Below are 23716 nucleotides of genomic sequence, written 5' to 3'. Positions count from 1 at the left end.
ACCCGGTTAGCCTTTGTATGTAATGCTAATTTTGCTTTATACCACTATAACTTAAAATATGGTTAAAATTTTAACACTAAATGTTAAGGGTTTAAACTCAAACATTAAGAGGCGAATGGCACTAGGTGAGATGCGGACCCAGCGAGCTGATGTGGTTTTCTTGCAGGAAACGCACTTGAATCTCAACGGGAACTGCAATTTCGCCAAACACCTTTACCCTACGATTTTTTTAGCCTCTCAGGAAAGGAAAAAAGCCGGTGTGGCGATCTTGATATCAAGGACCTGTCCCATTCAAGTTACTACCTCCCTGGCAGACCCACAGGGTAGATACCTTATCCTACAAGGGACATATAAGGAAGTTCCAATCCTTTTGTGTAACATTTATGCCCCTAACACCTCCCAGATCCTTTTTTTGAACCGGGTATTTCTCAAATTAACACGCCTTCCCCCCTCAGTGTGGATAGTGGGTGGAGATTTTAACACTATTTTCTCTGACTCTTTAGACAGGTTGACCATTAACAATCAATTGTCGAGCCTGTCTCAACGTAAATTGACAGCTGCCTTTCGAAGACTGATCCGCAGGTTTGCCTTATTTGATTTGTGGCGAGTTAAACATCCCTCAGAAAAAACCTTTACCTTCTACTCTCCCCCTCATTGTACACACACCAGGATTGATTTCTTCTTTGGCAACATTCAGGCCCTTAGATGGACGAGCAAAGTGGATATTGGTGCAATAACGTGGTCAGACCACGCGCCAATGACTCTCACCCTAGATCAGACAACCCAACGTACAAGAGTCTGCCACTGGAGGCTCAATGAGTCCCTCCTCAAGAGAACTTCCTACAGAGACAAACTGGAAGCAGGATTGATGGAATACTTTGAGAACAATGAGGGGTCAGTGCCCAATTTTTCTACTATCTGGGAAGCCCATAAGGCCGTCTTTAGAGGGCAATGCATAGCTTTAAGCTCCCGCATCAAAAAAGATAGACTATATCAGAGAGATCAGCTCCTTAAAAGTCTCAGAGACTTAGAAAATAGGATGACCCTTAACCCATCAATACGTACCCTTAGAGGTATAGTAAAGACTCGTGCCCAACTGAAGGACCTAGAGGTCAATATAACAGAAAAATTACTACTCTATAGCAGGCATAAATACTATGACAAAGGAAATAAATCTCACTCCCTTTTAGCCTGCCAACTTAGGGAGGAGAGGGGGAACTCATCCGTTTATGCCTTGAGAGATTCGGGAGGGAATACGTTATATGACCCCACTAAAGTTGCAAAGATTTTTCAGGATTATTTGTCAAGATTGTATTCTTTGCCCAGCACCCTTCCTACAGACCCAGGAAAACAGAGGGAGCTAATCCACTCCTTTCTTGAGCAGTGTAAGCTGCCTACCCTTACTAAGAATGCTGTAAACACACTGAATAAAGAAATCACGTGTGAAGAGGTAGGAGAGGTGCTTAAATTACTTCCTAATGGAAAATCACCGGGTCCAGACGGCCTGACATACTTCTACTACAAGGCATTTGCGGATCGACTTACCCCCTATTAAGTTAAATTATTTAATAGCTTCCTCACGGGCTCCCCTATACCCACAAGTATGTTACATTCATATATTACGCTTATACCCAAACCTGGGAAGGATGCTATGGAATGTGCCAACTATAGGCCCATAGCACTCCTTAATGCTGATTTGAAAATCTTCACTAAACTACTAGCTCTACGCCTTTCAGTTCTACTTCCTCACCTAATACACAAAGACCAGGTGGGTTTTGTCCCATGTAGACAGGGAGGGGACAATACTAGGAAGATCATTGACTTAGTAGAGGTTGTTAATAAGACAGAGAGTGAAGCACTCCTTCTTAGTTTGGATGCGGAGAAGGCGTTTGACCGTCTGGGGTGGCCATTCATGTTCGAAACATTACATCAATTTGGAATTTCAGGTCCATTTATTACTGCCCTGAAAAGTCTATATTCGTGCCCCTCAGCTTCGGTCAAGCTTCCTTAAGGTCCAGTCACACTAAGCAACTTACCAGCGATCCCAACAACGATAGGGATCGCTGGTAAGTTGCTAGGAGGTTGCTGGTGAGCTGTCACACTGCGACGCTCCAGCGATCCCACCAGCAACCTGACCTGGCAGGGATCGCTGGAGCGTGGCTACACGAGTTGCTGGTGAGCTCACCAGCAACCAGTGACCAGCCCCCAGTCTCCTAGTTACAGCACACATCAGGTTAATTAACCCGATGTGTGCTGCAGCTAAATGTGCACAGAGCAGGGAGCAGCGCACAATGCTTAGCGCTGGCTCCTTGCTCTCCTAGTTACAGCACACATCGGGTTAATTGCCTGATGTGTGCTGCAGCTAAATGTGCACAGAGCAGGGAGCAGCGCACACTGCTTAGTGCTGGCTCCTTGCTCTCCTAGTTACAGCACACATCGGGTTAATTACCTGATGTGTGCTGCAGCTACATGTGCACAGAGCAGGAGCCGGCACTGACAGTGAGAGCGGAGGAGGCTGGTATCAAAGGTAAATATCGGGTAACCAAGGACAGGGCTTCTTGGTTACCCGATGTTTACATTAGTTACCAGCCTCAGCAGAAGCTGGCTCCCTGCTCACTGCACATTAGTTGTTGCTGTCTCGCTGTCACACACAGCGATCTGTGCTTCACAGCAGGACAGCAACAACTAAAAAATGGCCCAGGACATTCAGCAACAACCAACGACCTCACAGCAGGGGCCAGGTTGTTGCTGGATGTCACACACAGCAACATCGCTAGCAACGTCACAAAAGTTGTTCGTTACCAGCGATGTTGCTAGCGATGTTGCTTAGTGTGACGGGGCCTTAATGCCACATCTCAACCCTTTCAAATACACAACGGCACTCGTCAGGGATGCCCTTTGTTCCCCCTTCTCTTTGTCATGTGTATTGAACCATTGGCTGCTGCTTTTCGCAATGACTCTAATATACATGGAGTAATGGTACGAGATAAGGAATTTAAGCTATCTCTATATGCGGATGATGTCCTATTGATCTTGTCCCAACCACATATCACCCTCCCGAATTTGCATTCCTTGTTACTACAATTTGGAAGGTTGTCAGGGTATAAGGTCAATCAGAACAAAACGGAAGCTCTGCCTTTTAATATTCCACAGGTGCGGGTCTCCTCCTTACAGGGAAACTACAACTATAAATGGAAAAACATATCCTTGACATACCTTGGGATACAATTAACATCTAAGTATAAGCTTTTGTATCAGCAGAACTATCCTAGTTTATTTACTGAGATAAAAAGGCTCCTGCTCAATTGGAACAAGCTCCCATTGTCTCTGTTTGGAAGAATCTCTGCAGTCAAAATGTCTGTTGTGCCAAAGCTCCTTTACCTGTTTGAGACCCTTCCGGTGTGTGTACCATACAAAGAATTGCGCAACATTCAGTCTAGTATACTTCAATTTGTTTGGGCCCATAAGAGACATAGAATCAAGAAAACAACATTATTTGACAGTAAACTGAGAGGAGGCCTGGGGGTCCCTGATATTACTAAGTACTATTGGGCAGCACACTTACGTCACATCCCTGCATGGTCTAATCGCAGTGCCTTCTCTAGATGGATGGAAATAGAGAAGTTATGGCTTGCCCCAATACACCCTAACTCTTACCTTTGGGGCACCTCATCTAATAAGCCTGACCCAAATACTCTGGGCCCTATAGCCTTTACGAAGAGGATATGGGACTGTTGTGTCAAGAAGTTTCCACTTAAATCTGAACACTCTCCATTGACTTCTTTTCTTTTTAATCCCAGAATGCCGGACGGTATGCAGGGTACAGCGACTAAAACGTGGTTTGACAGGAAACTCTTTTGCTTTGCTGACATAGTAGACGCACACTCCAGAGTCCTTCTCCCATACGCCACCATAGCTGCTAAATTTAATCTCCCAGGCAATTCCCAATATCGGTATTTACAGGTTAGACACCTGATGCACTCCCTTTTTACCTCCTTAGAAGTCTCTATCCCTACACTTTTTGAGAGATTGTGCAGAGCTGGGGCCTCTACTAAAGGCCTCATCTCAGATATATATCGTATTTTAATGGCTCCGTGCCCAGAAGACAAGCCAAAGCATACATATATGAGGAAATGGGAAGATTTCCTTGGTGAGTCCATTCCCTTGTGTATGTGGAAGCGGATCTGGGATACGGCCTCTAAGACATCTTCATGCTATGTCTATAAGGAAAATCAGTATAAATTACTTATGTATTGGTATCACACCCCATCACTACTACATAAACTAAACCCAGCTATACCTGACAATTGTTGGAGGTGTGGAGCCACAGGAGGAGACATACCGCACATATTCTGGGTATGCCCCAATATCCAGTGTTTCTGGAGGTTGGTGCAATCTCTTATTTATAAAGTAACTAACCTTCAGATTCCCCTGGATCCTAAATTCTATTTATTAAATATACCACTTGCTCAGCTGGGGAAAAGAGTGAAGCGGTTACTATTACACATGACCACAGCAGCTAGATGTCTAATTGCCCGTAACTGGAGGTTGGCCCATCCACCCTCACTTACAGATCTCCAATCTCGGATCCAAGCTGTGAGAAGGATGGAGTATTTATCTGCCCTGTCAAATAACACAGTAGATCTTTTTGAGAGTGTTTGGTCACTTTGGGATACTTATTGGGCCAACAAAGAATAACAGTGAAGTACGGCCTTGATGGAAGCCTGATATGCTCACCCTCCCCAATCCATCCCCCCTCCCTTATGTTTCCCTGTCTAGTATTGTATTGTTCGTCTTGTCATATTCCCTGTTTTCAGTGTATTAGTGGATAATATGGATACGGATTTCTGGTTTAGTTATTAACAAGCTTGTGAGACATATCCATGCATCCATGTATTTTTTTTGTATCTGTTCTAAAAACTTAATAAAACATTCAGTTATAAAAAAAAAAAATCCATAAAAGTATCCAAACAGGGTCCTGTGCAAACAGAGGACGCGTTTCAAACCGAATGGTTCTTAGTCAGTCTCTACTGTGAGTGCGTGCTCCGCTCCTGCTGTATATGCTTCCTGTACACGCCGCACAGCCGCACAGCCGCCCGCAGTATAGAACGTCTCAGCTCAGTTCGGCTATAGGTGAGCGGATATCATTTTTTCCTTTGCACTGTACAATGGCATACTGTGTACAGTATACAGTACCTATGTACAGAAAGGTGCCTCCAGAGCGGGTCAGAGCGTGGTGAAAGGACAGAACCAGACGTGTGCACGTTGAGAATTTGCTCTTCTTGCAAAGCATTGCTCTTAAAACCAAGTTACAAATTTGTAAAAAGCTTTGCTTGTCTCGCAAAACCCTCTGAAACCAAGTTACTCTTAAACCAAGGTTCCACTGTAATTTTTCAGCCTGTAAGAGTGGTGCACTTTTGTGGTTTTTTTTCTAACCCCTGAAGACACAAATCGCTTCCTGAATTGTAATGTGAATAATGTCTTGCGTCTTGTGTAAATATTATGTCATGTGAATTGTATTATAATATGATGTTTGCTTATGTAATGTCATGGGGTGTGATGAGGTAACTTGGAACAGGGGCACCTACACTGGTCCTAAGGCTAGGGTGGCCCTAGCTGTTCCTGTTGCCACCATTGTCTAATGGTGACGATGTTTGGGCAGCCTTCCTAACCCTAGCTCCTGAATAGCCTTGATTTATACACACTCTCACCCACTTCTTGGGACGGCTGGGACAGGAGTAGTTTATCCCACACAAATAGATAGGGAAAAAACAAAACTCACTGCACACACCTAGAAGTAAGACAATACGTGCTCAGGATGAAATAAAGAATCAGGGAGGAAATAGACAACAAGAATATTTCCACAACACACCAAATAATGCACAGGAGATCACCAAAACAAGATCACCAAAGCACCAGGAATGGTATCACAAATTAAGCTATAATCGGTCTCCTGTGACTTGTGACCCTAGCAGCAATCCACAGGCCAGCAGAAATTAACTCCTTCTAGACTGATCACCAATAAGCACAAAACTTGTCTGATTGTGCAACTCAAAACCATTGTGTGACGTGTCAGACTCTACAGTGTGAACAGGGTCAGAAGTCGCCATGACACTCGGTAAGTTTAGAACTTAACACTGTGTGATAGTACCTCTCCCTCTATGAAGGGCCTCTGGAACTGGACAAGGTCTCTCTTGATGACAACGATGGAAAGCCCTAACCAGGCGCTCCACATAGATAACCGAAGCTGGCACCCAAGTCCTTTATTTCAGGACCATAACCCTGCCAGTGCACCAGATACTGCAGAGAACAACGTACGATCCGGGAATCAATAATTCTTGACACCTCAAACTGCAAAGAACCATCAACCAAAACCGGGGTTGGGGGGTTCCCAAGCCCAAAAATGTCTTCAATAGACACTTATGAAAAACATTATGGATTTTATATACCACAGGTAAGACCAAACGGAAGGCAAACGGGTTGATGATAGCAGTAATTCTGAACATATAGATAGAACGAGGTACTCACTTAAGTTAAGGTATCTTAAGCTTAATATTTTTAGTGTATAACCACACCAAATCCCTTATACACAGGTCCGGATCAGCCATACACTTATTCATACTAAGCAACTGATGCCAAACCTTTCTCCATGTAGATGATAAATCTGAACCTGTTTCTGGACAGCCCATTTTAATTCTGCTAACTGGAGTGACAGCGCCTGCAAGTGCCTCATAAGGGAAGCTTCGAGGTTTGTGAAGAAATGTAAATGGGCCGATTATAAAGTCATGGGGTGTGATGAGGTAACTTGGAACAGAGGCACCTACACTGGCCCTAGGGCTAGGGCAGCCCTTACCTGTCACTGTTCCCAAAGATTCGTCTAATGGTGACATTTTTTGGGCCACTTTTCTAAATCTCCTGAGTAGCCCTGGTCTATCTCCCCTCTCCCCCAACCCTGGGGAGGGACAGGACAGGAGTGGTTTATCTTACACAAATAGACAGACAGGGAAAAAACAAAACTCAAACTCACTGCATAACTACACAGAGGTAAAACAATACCTGCTCAGGAGGAAATAATGAATCAGGGAGGAAATAAACAGACAAGAATATTTTTACAGCACACCAAATAACGCACAGGAAATTACCAGAACAAGATCATCATAGCACCAAGACCAGTATCGCAAATGAAGCTATAATCGGCATAGGGGAATAGGCTCTCCCATCTTTTAAAGGGCGGAAGTGGCTGTGATAGGTCTCCTGAAACCTGTGACCTTAGCAGCATTCCACAGGCTAGCAGAATTTAACTGCTGCTAGAATGATCACTAATAATCAAACAACTGGTCGACGCCCTAGTCTGACTGTGCAACACCAAAGCACCAGGGAAACCATAGTATGATGTGTCAGAATCTGCAGTGTGAACGGGGTTAGAAGTCGCCATGACACTCAGTTTATAGCCGAACAGCATGTGACATGTGATGTGTGTTGTATTGCAATATTGTGTGCAGTTGCTAGACTGTGGGTCAGGAAACAGTTAAGTATTGGTAACATGATGTATCATAATGTTTCTGCTTTTCTGTGGAGGAGTGTGGATTCTGCCCATGAACAGAAAGTAGGAATAGCTGGAGATAAGTTGGAACTAGTCCACAATGGCAGGGGGCAGCTGATAGTGACAGAGTGACAGAGACAGTTCATGCTAGAAGAGTCAATGAAGACCTAGTGAGCAAAAGTGACAAATGTATAGTCAGCTGGTTGTATAGATTGCATAGAGTAGGTGATCTGTGGCAAGAGACATGGAGTTCACGGTGTGAACAGCATTGAAGCTAGAGACTGATCCTTGTATTGAGTGGCCCCAAAAACAGGAGCCAAATAATTTAGTGGCCAGGTCCCTTAACCGTCAAGGTACCAGGTTAACGTTAACTAGTGTGTGAATGTAGTCTACTACTCGAGCGGTTTCCTGAGGGGCATAACAATCACAATCATAGAGGTCTTGAACCCTCCAGCACCAGCTTCAGCTAGATGTGCAACCAAGGGAGCTCATTCAGCTGACATGCATTGCAGCATAGAAACCCGTAGGGTTACTGCACAACAATTTAAGCTGTCAGTAACTTTGACGTGACTGAAGGCACATTACAGTGACATCATATGCCATGGCTTGCATGGCAATGTCAGCTGCTGACCACTGCACCTGATAAAGAGGATGTTGTGCAGCATGGGAGTGGAGCGAGAAGAGTAGAATTTTGGGGGGGTTAATAGATTAGAGACAGAATGGGGACTGTAGATACCAGGAATTGGCCTAGGATGAGGACATATATACCAGGATGGGAACACATATTTCAGGAAGGGACCTAAATGTCAAGATGGGCCCAAGGCAAGGATATATATACAGTACAGACCAAAAGTTTGTACACGCCTTCTCATCTCTAGAACAACTGTTAAGAGGAGACTTTGTGCAGCAGGCCTTCATGGTAAAATAGCTGCTAGGAAACCACTGCTAAGGACAGACAACAAGCAGAAGAGACTTGATTGGGCTAAAGAACACAAGTAATGGATATTAGACCAGTGGAAATCTGTGCTTTGGTCTGATGAGTCCAAATTTGAGATCTTTGGATCCAACCACCGTGTCTTTGTAGAAAAGGTGAACGGATGGACTCTACATGCCTGGTTCCCACCATGAAGCATGGAGGAGGAGGTGTGATGGTGGAGGTGGGGCATTGCTGGTGACACTGTTGGGGATTTATTCAAAATTGAAGGCATACAGAACCAACATGGCTACCACAGCATCTTGCAGTGGCATGCTATTCCATCCGGTTTACATTTAGTTGGACCATTATTTATTTATCAACAGGACAATGACCCCAAACACACCTCCAGGCTGTGTAAGGGCTATTTGACTAAGAAGGAGAGTGATGGGGTACTACGCCAGATTACCTGGTCTCCACAGTCACCAGACCTGAACCCAATAGAGATGGTTTGGGGTGAGCTGGACCGCAGAGTGAAGGCAAAAGGGCCAACAAGTGCTAATCATCTCTGGGAACTCCTTCAAGACTGTTGGAAAACCATTTCCGGTGACTACATCTTGAAGCTCATCATGAGAATGCCGAGAGTGTGCAAAGTAGTAATGACAGCAAAAAGTGGCTACTTTGAAGAACCTAGAATATAAGACATATTTTCAGTTGTTTCACACTTTTTTAAGTATGTCATTCCACATGTTTTAATTCATAGTTTTGATGCCTTCAATGTGAATCTACAATTTTCAAAGTCCTGAAAATAAAGAAAACTCTTTGAATGAGAAGGTGTGTCCAAACTTTTGGTCTGTACTATATATATACACCAGGATGAGGCCCAGGATGAGAACATATATACCAGGATGGGCCTAGGATGAGGACATATATACCAGTATGGGCCCAGGATGCGAACATATATAACAGGATGGGCACAGGATGAGGACTATATATACCAGCATTGACCCAGGATGAAGGCATATCATGGAGTTGGATCAGATAACCCTTGAGATCCCTTCCAATTGTACCATTCTATGAGTTTATGATGTACACTGGCAGGGATTTGGACCAGATGGCCCTTGAGGTCACTTCCAACTCTACCATTCCATGATTCTATCATATATACCAGGATGGGTCCAGGATGAGGACATATTTACCAGGATGAGGAAATATATAACAGGATGGGGGACATATATACCATAAGGGGAGCATACATATCATGATGGGCCCTGGATGGGGACCATATATACAGGATGAGGACATGTATACGAGGATTGACCCCAGGATGGGGACATATATACAAGGATGGGTCCAGGATGAAAACATATATACCAGGATGGGGACATATATACCAAAATGAGCCCAGGTTAAGGTCATATATATCTGAATGGGGGACATATATACCAGGTAGGGGGACTTATGTAATGGGCTGGGGACATATAGTATAAGATGGAGGACATAACTAGATAACGAAGGGGGAAGGGGGCAACTCATGTTTTTTATAGGTGTCATGATGTGACAGCAGGATTGCAAGGGACACGGGGTTCCTATATTGTCCTTCATGCTAGGGAACCCTAGGCAATCCCTCACCTCCAGATTACCCCAGAAGGTGGTGACACCAACAGTCAAATGCCTTACCATTCTTCTAACTAGATATAATCTGTTACCCCTCCCATAAAAGGAAGGGGCAGGAGTGCAATGGAAACCCAGATTAAGACAACCAGGGGAAAACTAAAATAAATTCACAGGAATAAACAGTAAAAGACTAAGGAGAAACGCAAGAGCAGGAAGGCAGCAACAAAAAGACAACAAGGGTTAACACCTTAACCGCTCACAGTAATAGTGCACAACAACATCCAGTAAGTCTGGATCACAACACCTCACAAGACCTGTATAGGAAAGCTCACCCTGAGGAAGCACTACCTGAAAATGCGCATTCGGGTATTCCTGACCTGTCCACCCAATCCACAACTATACAAAACTATTTGTACTATTTGTACAATTGAAATAGCCTACAAAGTCTGAAACTGCAATATGCCGTGAAATAGGTTGCTGGTTACCACCAGTTGCTATCGGTTTTCTCCTAGCCAGATAGGTTTAGTTCACTAACACATTAAAAAGGCTGTGTTTGCATTAAAGAGTTCAAATGGATTGAATACAGTTCAAGGAGAACTCTGTCTATTATGCACCTATTTTCAAAGTAGTTAGACACTTTGCCTTATTGTGATAAATTTGCCACAAATTGAATTTCTGTGGTAAATCATCGAAGTTGGCAAATTCGACTTTACAACGATTCTCTCCTCTGTAATATAAAAAAGCAAAAAGGAAAATATCATTACTTACAGCAAGATGGAATTGCAGCTGTATATTGCTCAGGCCAAAAGACTACTACTACTCCAGCAGGATACAGCTAAACCCCCACTAGGTGGAGGCAACACAGGTGCAGGTGGAGCCATTCACACTCACTTCCAAATATGGAGGAGGTGATGGCTGGATGGTAAAACTGCACACTGGTGGCTTGCATAGAGCACTGTTCACACTAGCAGACGCACAGTCACAAACCCGCAGCCTATTAGGTGACGCCCATACTATTAGATCAGGCGGGCTGCCAAGCCGTACCCCCACTGCGCGCTACGTAGGGACAGAAACTCTGATAGCAAGGCCTAACAAAAAGGGGCCTGGCTGTATCCTGTACAAAAAAGTTTTTGAGGTTTTTTGTTAGCGTTATGGCCATAAGACGTAAGCCTACAACCCTCGTCACGGGAACCTCATGCTTGTAGGTCCCTACACTATATATAATATAAAAAAGCAAAAAGGAAAATATCATTACTTACAGCAAGATGGAATTGCAGCTGTATATTGCTCAGGCCAAAAGACTACTACTACTCCAGCAGGATACAGCTAAACCCCCACTAGGTGGAGGCAACACAGGTGCAGGTGGAGCCATTCACACTCACTTCCAAATATGGAGGAGGTGATGGCTGGATGGTAAAACTGCACACTGGTGGCTTGCATAGAGCACTGTTCACACTAGCAGACGCACAGTCACAAACCCGCAGCCTATTAGGTGACGCCCATACTATTAGATCAGGCGGGCTGCCAAGCCGTACCCCCACTGCGCGCTACGTAGGGACAGAAACTCTGATAGCAAGGCCTAACAAAAAGGGGCCTGGCTGTATCCTGTACAAAAAAGTTTTTGAGGTTTTTTGTTAGCGTTATGGCCATAAGACGTAAGCCTACAACCCTCGTCACGGGAACCTCATGCTTGTAGGTCCCTACACTATATATAATATAAAAAAGCAAAAAGGAAAATATCATTACTTACAGCAAGATGGAATTGCAGCTGTATATTGCTCAGGCCAAAAGACTACTACTACTCCAGCAGGATACAGCTAAACCCCCACTAGGTGGAGGCAACACAGGTGCAGGTGGAGCCATTCACACTCACTTCCAAATATGGAGGAGGTGATGGCTGGATGGTAAAACTGCACACTGGTGGCTTGCATAGAGCACTGTTCACACTAGCAGACGCACAGTCACAAACCCGCAGCCTATTAGGTGACGCCCATACTATTAGATCAGGCGGGCTGCCAAGCCGTACCCCCACTGCGCGCTACGTAGGGACAGAAACTCTGATAGCAAGGCCTAACAAAAAGGGGCCTGGCTGTATCCTGTACAAAAAAGTTTTTGAGGTTTTTTGTTAGCGTTATGGCCATAAGACGTAAGCCTACAACCCTCGTCACGGGAACCTCATGCTTGTAGGTCCCTACACTATATATAATATAAAAAAGCAAAAAGGAAAATATCATTACTTACAGCAAGATGGAATTGCAGCTGTATATTGCTCAGGCCAAAAGACTACTACTACTCCAGCAGGATACAGCTAAACCCCCACTAGGTGGAGGCAACACAGGTGCAGGTGGAGCCATTCACACTCACTTCCAAATATGGAGGAGGTGATGGCTAAATATGGAGGAGGTGATGGCTGGATGGTAAAACTGCACACTGGTGGCTTGCATAGAGCACTGTTCACACTAGCAGACGCACAGTCACAAACCCGCAGCCTATTAGGTGACGCCCAAGTAGTAGTAGTCTTTTGGCCTGAGCAATATACAGCTGCAATTCCATCTTGCTGTAAGTAATGATATTTTCCTTTTTGCTTTTTTATATTATATATAGTGTAGGGACCTACAAGCATGAGGTTCCCGTGACGAGGGTTGTAGGCTTACGTCTTATGGCCATAACGCTAACAAAAAACCTCAAAAACTTTTTTGTACAGGATACAGCCAGGCCCCTTTTTGTTAGGCCTTGCTATCAGAGTTTCTGTCCCTACGTAGCGCGCAGTGGGGGTACGGCTTGGCAGCCCGCCTGATCTAATAGTATGGGCGTCACCTAATAGGCTGCGGGTTTGTGACTGTGCGTCTGCTAGTGTGAACAGTGCTCTATGCAAGCCACCAGTGTGCAGTTTTACCATCCAGCCATCACCTCCTCCATATTTGGAAGTGAGTGTGAATGGCTCCACCTGCACCTGTGTTGCCTCCACCTAGTGGGGGTTTAGCTGTATCCTGCTGGAGTAGTAGTAGTCTTTTGGCCTGAGCAATATACAGCTGCAATTCCATCTTGCTGTAAGTAATGATATTTTCCTTTTTGCTTTTTTATATTATATATAGTGTAGGGACCTACAAGCATGAGGTTCCCGTGACGAGGGTTGTAGGCTTACGTCTTATGGCCATAACGCTAACAAAAAACCTCAAAAACTTTTTTGTACAGGATACAGCCAGGCCCCTTTTTGTTAGGCCTTGCTATCAGAGTTTCTGTCCCTACGTAGCGCGCAGTGGGGGTACGGCTTGGCAGCCCGCCTGATCTAATAGTATGGGCGTCACCTAATAGGCTGCGGGTTTGTGACTGTGCGTCTGCTAGTGTGAACAGTGCTCTATGCAAGCCACCAGTGTGCAGTTTTACCATCCAGCCATCACCTCCTCCATATTTGGAAGTGAGTGTGAATGGCTCCACCTGCACCTGTGTTGCCTCCACCTAGTGGGGGTTTAGCTGTATCCTGCTGGAGTAGTAGTAGTCTTTTGGCCTGAGCAATATACAGCTGCAATTCCGTCTCCTCTGTAATAGCAACTGAATGCAACTGTGTACACATTTGATACATGCATGAAAAATAATACAATATTGGTATATAGTTACATATGTGTTATAGGTACCAATTAACTAATTAATAATTGTAATTTACATAATATGAAATACGGTACTAAACAAAAGGCATTTGTTTAGTTTATTTTGTAGCATGCGTAAAAACTACAGTTAAATTTGCATGTTCAACATTCAGTCTAATGTTTCAACAACTCATCAAAGAAAACTATATCAAACATTTCAAATGAAGTACAGATTTAGACTATATTTAAAAGCATTATTTTCACAGAGTATTTGGCAGAAGCATTGTGTTACCTTACACTGTCTCAAAAATGCTCTATTTTTGCACCTTTGAGATGTAAACTAAAACTGAAATGTGTGCCAGCAAATCCTTGGCACTTTTTTCTTATGAATACATATCTTCTGTAGGAGAGGTTACAATTTCTAAAGGTTTTTATACATGGTAATTTACACTATTCCTTTAAATATGATAATAAAGTTTGTGTTTTACAGTGGATCCTTGGTTTACAAGCATAATCCGTTCTGGGAGTGTACATGTAAACCAAGTTACTCATCCAGCAAAGCAAAATGTCCCATAGGAAATAATGGAAGCTCAGACAATTCGTTCCACAACTTGTTCAATGTCCCATCCTGGTCCCCTATTGTGCCATTCCACACATGCACAAACACAAACACACACAAACACACACGCACACACACATATTATGCTCCCCTTACCTTCTGTTCCATCGCCAGCATCCTGGTTCTTGTAGTTTGCCGGTACAGGATGTGTATAGGGTAACCATCGCGATGATGGAGCAACTTCCGCTACCAGACCGCTGACGTCAAAGGCAGGAGCCGCTTGTGTGGCGCCCTGGACTAGCCAGGTCATCACAGGTACTACAACACACACCCCCACCCCGAGACAGGCACATCAGCCAGACACAAAATCCTTGTTGCCTCCCTCCAGGGGCTGATGTCCACACCAGGTGGGATGGAGCCAGGTGGTTGGCCCCTCCCACTGAGGATTTCACAGTCCTGGAGGCGGGAAAAGGAAGGCAGTTCAGTGAGGGAAGTGCAAGTGAGAGAAGTGAAGTGGTAGTGGAGGAGCAAACTGACCGTGTCCGGGTGTGTGGCCCGGGCACCAAGAGCAAGGTTGGCAGACGGTGGTGGCCGTCTGCAGGAGAGGCAGATCAACGTGGAACCGTAGGACCGGGGACGGGCGGTGGCCCGCCAGTACCGAACCGGGGAGCGAAGTGAAGCCAGCACACACAGGCAGGGCCTATGGACCCCGACCAGGCTTGGAGTCGCCATTAGAGGTCAAATCCGTCAGTGACTGGAACCCCAGGGGTTTCCTACCAGCCAAGACCCAATTGAAGGCAACCGTCCAACCAGCAGAAGGAAATACAGCTACCGCCACAGCTAGAGTTCCAAGGGCCAGAGCCTGCGGGCAAAAGGGCTCCTCCAGCACATATATACGCTGGGGAGCGGGTTACCGGTGGGAATCCACTGGGACCGAACATACACAAAGGTGGAGGGAAAGGCAGCCACCACCAACCCTCCGGGAGAAGTCACAGCAGCCGGCTGCGGGACCCGTCCATCCAGCCGTTTGGTTTACTAGAGACTTTGCGTACATTTGTGCCTGAGTCAGTACAACCGTGCCATCCGGCACCGCGCTGCACAGTCCAGGCGACCATGCACCTTCCCAGCCATGCCTCCCCAACACCTCACCGGGCCCCGGGACCACCAACCCCTACCCACGGAGGGGGAGAACAACATCCCAGCTGCTCCCTACCATCACTCCCGGGATCCCCGTCACCAGCAGCGGTGGAGCCCACCTTCACCACAACCCGTGGGTGGCATCACGGACCAAATCCCCAAACCAAACTACCCCCTTTCACTCACGGGCGAGGAGCGCCGCTCGAGTCCCCGGATCCGGCCCACCGCTCGAGCCACCGAGCAGCCATCGAAGCAGCGCCGGACCCGAGCGTTAGCGAGCGCAGCGGCGTCCCTCCTCGCAAACGACAACTTGGCATTACGAACAGGATCGTACCGTTCTACCGGCTGGTTGAAGTGCGCCTTGTGCCCCGCCGGCGGTGTCCGGCCGAAAAATTTCAGAATCCGCCATCTTGGGCGCGAAGACTTTCCTGCTCAAGCGTCTTCTCGAGCAGTGAGGGCAAGAAAGCCGAAGCCCCGCCCCTGAAGAGGAGGTGCCGAGGAAGGACCAAGGGGGGGCGGTAACAAGATGTCTGCGCCCGACGGAGCCGCTGAAGGAGCGGCACCCGTGGATGGAAATGGGCCAGCCCATGCTCCGGTCGCACGAGCAGTAGAGGCCGTGGCCCCCGCCATTGCTCAGTTGATGCCGTTCTCGATTTGCCCTATGTGCCCGGAGCTACCTGGCTGCCGCAGTACGACGGAAAACCTGATGCTTTACAGGTCTTCCGGAGGAAGCTTAACCCGGACCTTGAACTGTATCCTCTGACCGATAAGCAACGTGCAGCGGTAGTGCTGGGGCAGCTAACCGGCGCAGCTGAGCAGGATATGGAGACCTGGACCGAGGGGGACCAGTCCTCCGTGGCCACTATCTTTGAAAAGCTTCAGATTGCCTTCGAGACCCGCACCGAAGCCGAGCTGCGGATGCAGTTTTATCAATGTCGTCAGCGGCCTGCAGATAGTATTAGAGACTATGCCTTGTGCCTGCAAACTTCCCTCCGTACCCTGAAGCGGGTGGATACCATTAATGATGCGGACAGCAACAAAATGTTAGTCGAGCAGTTCGTGCAGGGGATGGGATCCCCGGAGGACTGCAAGCAGCTCCGGCTGTGGGCCCTAGAACACCCTAACGTGGACTTTGCCGTGCTGAAAGAACGGGCCATCAAATCTCTGCAGCCCCCAGCGTCCGACATCCCTGAAGCAACGTGCAGCGGTAGTGCTGGGGCAGCTAACCGGCGTGGCTGAGCAGGATACAGAGACCTGGACCGAGGGGGACCGGTCCTTCGTGGCCACTATCTTTGAAAAGCTTCAGATTGCCTTCGAGACCCGCACCGAAGCCGAGCTGCGGATGCAGTTTTATCAATGTCGTCAGCGGCCTGCAGATAGTATTAGAGACTATGCCTTGCGCCTGCAAACTTCCCTCCGTACCCTGAAGCGGGTGGATACCATTAATGATGCGGACAGCAACAAAATGTTAGTCGAGCAGTTCGTGCAGGGGATGGGATCCCCGGAGGACCGCAAGCAGCTCCGGCTGTGGGCTCTAGAACACCCTAATGTGGACTTTGCCGTGCTGAAAGAACGGGCCATCAAATCTCTGCAGCCCCCAGCGTCCGACGTCCCTGAAGCAACGTGCAGCGGTAGTGCTGGGGCAGCTAACTGGCGTGGCTGAGCAGGATACAGAGACCTGGACTGAGGGGGACCGGTCCTCCGTGGCCACTACCTTTGAAAAGCTTCAGATTGCCTTCAAGACCTGCACCGAAGACGAGCTGCGGATGCACTTTTATCAATGTCGACAGCGGCCTGCAGATAGTATTAGAGACTATGCCTTGCGCCTGCAAAATTTCCTCCGTACCCTGACGCGAGTGGATACCATTAATGATGCGGGCAGCAACAAAATGTTAGTCGAGCAGTTCGTGCAGGGGATGGGATCCCCGGAGGACCGCAAGCAGCTCCAGCTGTGGGCCCTAGAACACTCTAACGTGGACTTTGCCGTGCTGAAAGAACGGGCCATCAAATCTCTGCAGCCCCCACAGCGTCCGACATCCCTGAAGCGGCCCCATGGCCAGCTGAGACGGCTCCCATCTTGGTAGCCCCTCCTCTCCCAGCTCCCTGGGCCCCTGCAGCCCCTGGTGGAATGATGGAGGAGCTGGCTGCCCAGGTCCATCGCATGGATGGAGACCTCGCCAAGATCCTCGCCGCACTCCAGCCTCCGACGAGATCCAAACCCCCGGGGAGGATGCAGCTCGCCGACAGCCCAGAGGACGTCCCTTGGATGCAGCGGAGAAGGGCCAATGACTCACGGTATGGACCTCCAATTTGTTACAGGTGCAGCAAGCCCGGCCACTACTCCCGACGGTGTCCGTTAAACGAGCAACCCCTGGGGCCAAGGGCCAATCCTCAGGAGTAGAACCCAGTGGCCCCCCAGACTGGCGGGACCGGTACATCGGAGCCCAGCCCATCATCCCTCTAGCAGTGGACGGCATCCCGCTGATGGCACTCCTGGACACTGGATCCCAGGTAACCATGATACCATACACACTGTATCAGTGGTATTGGGGGAATGATGAACTTGCCCCTCCAGACGGTAGCATGACACTGGTCGCAGCTGATGGACTCCCCTTGACCCAAGTGGGGTACAAACAAGTGGTCATGACCATAGGACGGGCTGAACTGCAGCACCAGGGAATGATTGTGATAATGAATGAACCCAGCGACCATAACCCGAAGGTAGTGCTAGGGACTAATGTGATGGAGCACTGCATGAGTGAGGTGCTGACCCTACTGTAGCAGCTGGCCGCCACAGCCGCAGGAGGCCGACAGAGGGCTGTACAGCATGAGATCCGGGCCTTGATGTATCGGCAGCAAGTGAACTCAACAGGAGGGGAGATTGGGGGAGTGAGGGTGATGGATGCGGCCCCTTTGATTGTGCCTCCCCGAAGTGAAATGATGATTTGGTGCAGGGCAGCGGTAGGTCCCCAGGGGCGTGATTACCCAGCCATGGTAGAGCCCATGCCCTCCAAACACTGGCCCACAGTAATGGCCGCCCGAGGGGTGGTAGACATCAAGAAAGGGAGAGTGCCCGTAAGGGTGTTAAATTGCGGGGAGGAGGAGGTCAGGCTTCCCCGGTACACTACCCTTGCCAAGCTACTTACCCTAGATCCCCACACCATCCAGAAGGCTGTTCCCCTGACCTCACAGCCTTCTGCCAGTCACTACACCCCCCCGAGCGGTTAGATGAGTGGTGTCAAGAGTTACATGTAGGCACTGATGTTACCCCCACACATCACAAAGAAGGGGTATACCGGGTGGTCCAAGAGTACGAGCAGGTTTTCAGCAAACATTCACTAGATTTTGGGCGGATTAAAGGGGTCCAACACCACATCCCCACCGGCGAGCATCCCCCCATTAAAGAGAGATACAGACCTATCCCACCCGCACACTACCAATGCGCCAAAGACATGTTGAGGAACATGAAGGAGGCGGGGGTTATTCAGGATAGCTGCAGTCCCTGGACCGCCCCGCTGGTGCTGGTAAAGAAAAGGATGGCACCATGAGAATGTGTGTGGATTACCGGAAGATTAACCAGATAACGCATAAAGATGTCTACCCTCTGCCCCGTATTGAAGAGTCACTGATAGCTGAGAACCGCTAACTACTTCTCTACCCTTGACCTCACAAGTGGGTACTGGCAGGTGGCCGTGGCACCCGAAGACCGTGAGAAGACTGCCTTCGCTACGCCCATGGGACTCTGTGAGTTCAACAGCATGCCGTTCGGGCTGTGCAACGCCCCTGGAACCTTCCAACGGCTGATGGAATGCTGTCTGGGACATCTGAATTTTGAGACCGTCTTGCTGTACCTGGACGATGTAATTGTATACTCACAGACGTATGAAGCCCACCTGGAGCACCTGGCTGAGGTGTTCGCGTCCCTTGCCAAGTACGGGATGAAATTGAAGCCCTCCAAGTGCCATCTATTGAAGCCCAGGGTGCAGTACCTCGGACATGTGGTGGGCGCGGAAGGCGTCACCCCAGACCCCGAAAAGATCACTGCCATTCAGGACTGGCCGAGGCCGACCACGGTGAGAGAGGTGAGACAATTATTGGGTCTGGTGGGCTACTACCGCCGCTTCATTAAGGGATACACGAAGATGGCCGCCTCCATGCAAGACCTCCTCGTGGGACAGACCAAGGGTGGCAGGTCCCCTGGAACCCCGTTGGCGTGGGAAGAAAAGCATGAAGAGTCCTTCCGCCAGCTGAAGACAGCCTTGACCGGGGAAGAAATCCTGGCGTACCCCGACTACAGTCTCCCGTTCATCCTCTACACCGATGCCAGTAATGTAGGCATGGGAGCAGTCTTATCCCAGGTCCAGGACGGAAGGGAGGAGGTGATCGCCTATGCTAGCCGGAAACTCCGACCTACGGAAAGGAACCCTGAGAACTACAGCTCTTTCAAGCTTGAGCTCTTAGCACTGGTGTGGGCCATCACCGAGCGATTCCGCCATTACCTAGCGGCAGCCAAGTTCACCGCTTATACGGACAATAACCCGCTAACACATCTGGATACAGATAAGCTGGGTGCATTGGAGCAGCGGTGGGTGGCCAGGTTGGCTAACTATGACTTCACCATCAAGTACCAAGCCGGCCGTAAAAATGCTAATGCGGACGCACTCTCCCGGATGCCCCACCTGTTGGGAGAGGGGCCGGACGATAATGACCTCGAAGAAATCGAGTTGCCTGCGTTCCACCGGTCGCCAGCCGAGAAGTTGCATGTCCATCAACAACAAGTGAACTTAGATCCGCTGCCCAGCCAAGGATGGCAAGAAGCCCAGGACCAGGCACCTGCTGTCCGCTTGGTCAAGACCCTGGTGGAACAAGGCTCTGCCGGAATGAACCCTGCCGCACCCGCCGAGGCCCAACGACTGTGGAGGGAACGAGCCCATCTGTACCTGCACCAGGGGAAGCTGTATCGGGAATTGATCAACCCGAAGACGGGTGAGAAGGTTCGCCAGCTGGTGATTCCCCAGACTAACGTGCCCACTGTCCTGCAGGCATACCATGACGGTGCCGAGCACTTCGGGTGGAAGAAGCTGGAGATGCTGTTGATGGAGCGATTCTATTGGAGTGGGATGCGGGAGTCTGTGGAGGCCTGGTGCCGAGAATGTGGTCCCTGTGCACTGAGAAGAAAGGATGAGGCCAGCCAGAAGGCCCCTTTGCGCCCAATCATTACGCATCAGCCGCTGGAGCTGGTCGCCCTCGACCACGTGAAGCTCACTCCTAGCCGAAGTGGGTATACCTATACTCTGACCATTGTAGACCACTATTCAAGATTTATGGTGGTTGTCCCAGTCAAGGACCTGACCGGCCATACCGCCGCTAGAGCATTCCAGGCCTATTTCTGCCGACCGCACGGATACCCGGAGAGGGTGCTTACCGACTGGGGCCCGGCTTTTGAAGCGGAGGTGTTTCAAGATTTCTGCCAGTTGTACGGCTGCAAGAAAATTCGGACCACGCCTTACCATGCCCAGACCAGTGCTGAAAGAACGGGCCATCAAATCTCTGCAGCCCCCAGCGTCCGACGTCCCTGAAGCAACGTGCAGCGGTAGTGCTGGGGCAGCTAACTGGCGTGGCTGAGCAGGATACAGAGACCTGGACTGAGGGGGACCGGTCCTCCGTGGCCACTACCTTTTGAAAAGCTTCAGATTGCCTTCAAGACCTGCACCGAAGCCGAGCTGCGGATGCACTTTTATCAATGTCGACAGCGGCCTGCAGATAGTATTAGAGACTATGCCTTGCGCCTGCAAAATTTCCTCCGTACCCTGACGCGAGTGGATACCATTAATGATGCGGGCAGCAACAAAATGTTAGTCGAGCAGTTCGTGCAGGGGATGGGATCCCCGGAGGACCGCAAGCAGCTCCAGCTGTGGGCCCTAGAACACTCTAACGTGGACTTTGCCGTGCTGAAAGAACGGGCCATCAAATCTCTGCAGCCCCCACAGCGTCTGACATCCCTGAAGTGGCCCCATGGCCAGCTGAGACGGCTCCCATCTTGGTAGCCCCTCCTCTCCCAGCTCCCTGGGCCCCTGCAGCCCCTGGTGGAATGATGGAGGAGCTGGCTGCCCAGGTCCATCGCATGGATGGAGACCTCGCCAAGATCCTCGCCGCACTCCAGCCTCCGACGAGATCCAAACCCCCGGGGAGGATGCAGCTCGCCGACAGCCCAGAGGACGTCCCTTGGATGCAGCGGAGAAGGGCCAATGACTCACGGTATGGACCTCCAATTTGTTACAGGTGCAGCAAGCCCGGCCACTACTCCCGACGGTGTCCGTTAAACGAGCAACCCCTGGGGCCAAGGGCCAATCCTCAGGAGTAGAACCCAGTGGCCCCCCAGACTGGCGGGACCGGTACATCGGAGCCCAGCCCATCATCCCTCTAGCAGTGGACGGCATCCCGCTGATGGCACTCCTGGACACTGGATCCCAGGTAACCATGATACCATACACACTGTATCAGTGGTATTGGGGGAATGATGAACTTGCCCCTCCAGACGGTAGCATGACACTGGTCGCAGCTGATGGACTCCCCTTGACCCAAGTGGGGTACAAACAAGTGGTCATGACCATAGGACGGGCTGAACTGCAGCACCAGGGAATGATTGTGATAATGAATGAACCCAGCGACCATAACCCGAAGGTAGTGCTAGGGACTAATGTGATGGAGCACTGCATGAGTGAGGTGCTGACCCTACTGCAGCAGCTGGCCGCCACAGCCGCAGGAGGCCGACAGAGGGCTGTACAGCATGAGATCCGGGCCTTGATGTATCGGCAGCAAGTGAACTCAACAGGAGGGGAGATTGGGGGAGTGAGGGTGATGTCTGCGGCCCCTTTGATTGTGCCTCCCCGGAGTGAAATGATGATTGGGTGCAGGGCAGCGGTAGGTCCCCAGGGGCGTGATTACCCAGCCATGGTAGAGCCCATGCCCTCCGAACACTGGCCCACAGTAATGGCCGCCCGAGGGGTGGTAGACATCAAGAAAGGGAGAGTGCCCGTAAGGGTGTTAAATTGCGGGGAGGAGGAGGTCAGGCTTCCCCGGTACACTACCCTTGCCAAGCTACTTACCCTAGATCCCCACACCATCCAGAAGGCTGTTCCCCTGACCTCACAGCCTTCTGCCAGTCACTACACCCCCCCGAGCGGTTAGATGAGTGGTGTCAAGAGTTACATGTAGGCACTGATGTTACCCCCATACATCACAAAGAAGGGGTATACCGGGTGGTCCAAGAGTACGAGCAGGTTTTCAGCAAACATTCACTAGATTTTGGGCGGATTAAAGGGGTCCAACACCACATCCCCACCGGCGAGCATCCCCCCATTAAAGAGAGATACAGACCTATCCCACCCGCACACTACCAATGCGCCAAAGACATGTTGAGGAACATGAAGGAGGCGGGGGTTATTCAGGATAGCTGCAGTCCCTGGACCGCCCCGCTGGTGCTGGTAAAGAAAAGGATGGCACCATGAGAATGTGTGTGGATTACCGGAAGATTAACCAGATAACGCATAAAGATGTCTACCCTTTGCCCCGTATTGAAGAGTCACTGATAGCTGAGAACCGCTAACTACTTCTCTACCCTTGACCTCACAAGTGGGTACTGGCAGGTGGCCGTGGCACCCGAAGACCGTGAGAAGACTGCCTTCGCTACGCCCATGGGACTCTGTGAGTTCAACAGCATGCCGTTCGGGCTGTGCAACGCCCCTGGAACCTTCCAACGGCTGATGGAATGCTGTCTGGGACATCTGAATTTTGAGACCGTCTTGCTGTACCTGGACGATGTAATTGTATACTCAGACGTATGAAGCCCACCTGGAGCACCTGGCTGAGGTGTTCGCGTCCCTTGCCAAGTACGGGATGAAATTGAAGCCCTCCAAGTGCCATCTATTGAAGCCCAGGGTGCAGTACCTCGGACATGTGGTGGGCGCGGAAGGCGTCACCCCAGACCCCGAAAAGATCACTGCCATTCAGGACTGGCCGAGGCCGACCACGGTGAGAGAGGTGAGACAATTATTGGGTCTGGTGGGCTACTACCGCCGCTTCATTAAGGGATACACGAAGATGGCCGCCCCCATGCAAGACCTCCTCGTGGGACAGACCAAGGGTGGCAGGTCCCCTGGAACCCCGTTGGCGTGGGAAGAAAAGCATGAAGAGTCCTTCCGCCAGCTGAAGACAGCCTTGACCGGGGAAGAAATCCTGGCGTACCCCGACTACAGTCTCCCGTTCATCCTCTACACCGATGCCAGTAATGTAGGCATGGGAGCAGTCTTATCCCAGGTCCAGGACGGAAGGGAGGAGGTGATCGCCTATGCTAGCCG

The sequence above is a fragment of the Anomaloglossus baeobatrachus genome, chromosome 1, assembly GCF_048569485.1.
Source record: "Anomaloglossus baeobatrachus isolate aAnoBae1 chromosome 1, aAnoBae1.hap1, whole genome shotgun sequence".
NCBI lineage: Eukaryota > Metazoa > Chordata > Amphibia > Anura > Aromobatidae > Anomaloglossus > Anomaloglossus baeobatrachus.
Note: the sequence above shows the minus strand (reverse complement) of the source record.